The sequence below is a fragment of the Rhinolophus hipposideros genome (genome assembly GCF_964194185.1).
Source record: "Rhinolophus hipposideros genome assembly, chromosome: X".
NCBI classification, from domain to species: domain Eukaryota; kingdom Metazoa; phylum Chordata; class Mammalia; order Chiroptera; family Rhinolophidae; genus Rhinolophus; species Rhinolophus hipposideros.
This window is the reverse complement of record NC_138046.1, coordinates 107,005,238-107,009,534: the sequence shown is the minus strand read 5'-3', so window position 1 is coordinate 107,009,534 and position 4,297 is coordinate 107,005,238. Positions and strand designations below refer to the sequence as shown.

Here is a 4,297-nt window from a genome sequence, read left to right as displayed (position 1 = left end):
ACAATAGAAACACTATATATCTTATTTCAGCTCTTTTAACTGTGTCACCTTGGTTGAGAAGTAATTTAAAATGATTAAATTGCATTAGAAAATCCCCCATCAAGATGTAATATGAGCTACCAAAATTTGTATTAAAATTTACCTAGTTTATTTATTTATAGTGCTATTTTTCCTTTTTTTCCCCAAGTTTCAGATATTTATTAATCAGTGTAAACCCCAACACAATACACCAACGTGATTTTGTGCATCTGGAGGAGAAATATTTCCTGAGAAAGTGAGAAATTGTGAGGATGGTTTCTGGAAGACCTTCATCTACTAAGCAGCTTTATAGTGAAACATTTCACTTAGAAGTCTGGACCTTCTTTCTTCAGTTTACTGTAATCTACATTCACTTGTATTAAACTTGTATTGATCACTGAGACCCAGTTTGTTCCAGGGTTCTGGGTTATTCTTTCTGTCCCAATGGACACCTGGATTGAACAGTGTCAGGTCCAAGATATACAGTGCCGCTCCAGTGCCTCCCGCTCCAATACATACAAAGAGGAGGATCAAGCTTAGATGCTTCTTAGCCTGACTGAGTAACTGGCGGAGGATGGTTTTGGCAGAGGGCATGAGTATCTAGTATTAGTTTTCTTGGTAAGTTTATTCTTGTTTGTCTGTGCTAAAATGAATTACACTGAAATGTTAAATTTTATTCTTTTCCCTTAATATATATTATTAAGATACATTAATGTAATTTTAAAATCAAACAATAAATACTGCTGAACAGAAATAATTTTTTCTCTCCCCTACAACCTCCTTCTGTCGATTCTATCTCCACACTTCAGAAGCTCTAGAATTCATCTCCTCAGAACACTCCACCACTTCCTGCATCCTAGATTTTAAAATACCCAGGAAAAATAAATAAAGACCCAGGGAAAAGTTAAGTCAGTGACTAATACAAATTCCTCTCTTTGTGTATCCTTCACCTCCAAAATGCTGTCACTATAATCTAAGAAGTTAAAATAATATGACATTTTAACCTTTAAGTTAGTCAATTTAAGAGAATACGGGAGTACTGTTTTCAAGAGATTGATTGAAGTCAATCCTTTGGGCTGGTATGAGAATAATTATTAAATGGTTTTGGGTTCCAGAGCAATAGTTATCTATATACAAGTTATCAGTAGCTGATTGGCTCCAATTATTCCTTCAGACATCTAAGAAAGACAAACCATCGACATAAAAATCTCTTGCTCATTTGCATATTCATAATACCTCAGTGAATCACCAGGACTGGCACTGATGCTGCTTGAATATTAATGCAGAGCCAACAGCTGAGCTGAAGGGCAAAGTAATATATAGAAACAAACTGCAATTTCCCTCCAGAATTCACAATTTACCTTAATGGTGGACAGCTTTTTAAACCATTATTATTATTAATTATTATTATTATTTTCATCCCTTTACAAGATTGTTCCCCATTTCTTAGAATATCTAGTTAGATCGGTGTAGGATTATAGTACATCTTTTATTTGTATTTTAAACCAGATTTTCTCATAGTCTTTTTTTTTAACATCAAAACCCACAAACTATTCTCGTTTACATGCTCAATATCTATGCAGTATGCACCCCAAAAGGGGGAGTCCAACTTGCAAACTGCGTTCAGCTGAAGGACATTCTATTTTAATATGCTTCCAAAAGCTTCAAATTTGTGAGCAGTTAAAAGTACGGGTAGTCAAGTTCCTCTGCCTTCGCTTCTTCTCCCCACTCTGCCCTTGATGTCTCCTGACCCCACCCTCTGTCACAGCTCAAAGGGTTATTTCCGCCTTGGCTTCTGCCGAGAGCCACAGAGTGAGGCTTCCAGAAGAAGTGCTGCAATTCTGTCCATAAGATGCAGCAGAATATTTGTAGAAGAATCTGTAGGAGGGAGATACGTGTTTGGGAGATACGTGTTTGCATGTGATGTGTTTGTACCATTGTCATTACATTTATACATCATGATCACAAGAGTGCTTATTATAGGATTCTATTTTCCTTAGAGAAGTGGCAGATTACACAAAACTCCCCCTGAGTATTTGCATTTCCTTTTCCTGAAGAAGGTGCGGTCTGCCGACAGGGATTTCAGAAAACACACAGGAGTAGACAAAACAGTATTTCTTAAAAATAACCTCAGGTTTAGAAAACAGAGATTTTTTACCTTACTGATTATCATGCTGCTTTGCTTTATTTATTTTTTGGGGGGCTTCTATTTCAAATGATAGTAAATAATCACAGCTACAGCTAATCTTTATTGACCATACACTGCATCACTCAGTTTTTGCTGCGTAACAAACTACCTCTAAGGTAAGTGGCTTAAAGCACTAAATTATTATTGCTCAGGTGTCTATGGGTTGTCTGGGGTTTGGCTGATGTGGGGATAGGCTCAGGTAGGCATTTCTGTTTCAGGATGTGGCAGCCAGTGTGGCCCTACTTCTCACTGAGTTGGTTGCAGCGACTGTTCCATTTATCTCAATTCCCCTTAGACCTACGGACTAACCAGGTACTATCCTACTCATGGTGCTAGCAGTGGCACATGGGTACAAGCAGAACATATGAGGATTCATATGCTAAGATCCAGAACACTCACTTCCTCTTTATTCCACCACCAGGAAAATATACATTATCTCTTTAGTGGGAGAGATTGAAAAGTCACATGACAAAAGGAGGGGTGAACAATTTAAACCAATAGTGCAACCTACTACCCACACTATGGCCCACACTCCTTTGTTCATATTATATACATAATTTCATTTAGTTTCAGAGCAGTCCCCTGTATTGTTGTCATCATTATTTGACAAATAAGATATTGAGATCCAGAGAGGTTAAGTAACTTGTTTAAGACCACACTGCCAGTAAGTGACAAAGCAATGCGTGACATCTCAACAGATCTTAGACACTATGCAATCTTTCTCAAATGTTCCATCCTACTGGGTCTCAAAGGCTATTTCTGTATTTAGTATAGGGACTATAAATATATGGGACATAACGTTCAGTTATCATTATAATGATAATGAATAAGGAAAGAGCATAACAAAAATTCTGCTGGGATAAAACTATTCTTTTCTAAGTCATCCCATCCTTAAAATTCACTTGTATGTGAGACAGAATAAGGATAATGTCCTTAGCAGGGAAGAACCACGGGCAAATTAATATATTAAATTTCCATCTATAGTTCTTTTGTGACCAACAATTTATTCCTTGGAACAAGAAAGACACTTTTCTTTAACAACAAACACCACATATAAAAATTATAATTCTATTTTATAAAATAAAAGTCCACCACAGAAATATACTCTTGTAGTTTCTAATACCATTAATCAAAAGCGACACATGGCTATAATGACAGAGAACTTGAGTGAATGGAAGTCAATTGTTCCAGTATCAGTAGAAATATAAGTACACGCCTAATTATTTTCTATTTGTCTTCTTGGCAATCAATAGCAATGCAGTCTTAGAATGCTTATATTTGCATTGGCTTCTTGATTTTACATATTTTCATTTTTTGTCTAACAGTTGTTTTCAGAAATCTGAAGAGGTTTAGTTGAATCGAAAAAAGTAGGTCTTTATTATTAAGTATAGTTAGTGATAATTCTATACTGTTTTCATACTGTTCCTCGTATAAAGTGTGGCTTAGTAAAAAGAGCATAATATTCTAGAATAAACACAAAAACAACATGGCAAAATTAAATGAGCTCTGACATAAATCAAACCTCATGTCACAAGATTTCTCTCCAAGGTTAAGCCATACAGAAATGAGACAGATTTTATTTGGGAATAGGATTAGCATTTATAGAAATTGGAATACTAAAATATCCAAATGGATGTCTATGTGTAGCTTGTGAAATAACATATAGCATCCTTATCTTAGATAGACACTACTATGTTTTTCAAGATTAATAGTTGTGCTGAATCTCACATTTGGTCCAACTTCCTTTACTTCACACCAAAAACATTTCAGAATCTCATTAAATGCAGGCTGGAAGCTAGGAAGCTAAGAGCATTTCTGAGTATGTTTGTTCTGCTGAGAAAAGTGCATGGTATATAATAAATATTCAGTAATTACTTTTGAAGAATGCAGTATTATGAGCTTTTACACCACTAGACTCAAACAGAACTGTGTTCTTAATAGTTGAACAAGCTCGGTCAAGTTACTTAATACTATAAAGCCACATTTGGTTTTGTTTTTACCCACACAAGTAAAGATAAAATCGACCTATGTCACAAAGTTGTTTAGAGGAGGAAATCAAAACATTTATTTATAACCGACTTTCCCTAACCT

General features: G+C 35.5%; 1 pseudogene across 1 annotated transcript; it reads right to left on the bottom strand.

Moving 5' to 3' along the window:
- Nucleotides 1–344: 344 nt before the first annotated feature.
- On the bottom strand, nucleotides 345–612 carry LOC308495142 (cytochrome c oxidase subunit NDUFA4-like; annotated as a pseudogene). Its single transcript has one exon. The product of its transcript is annotated as a cytochrome c oxidase subunit NDUFA4-like (transcript).
- Between the last annotated feature and the right edge of the window lie 3,685 nt (nucleotides 613–4,297).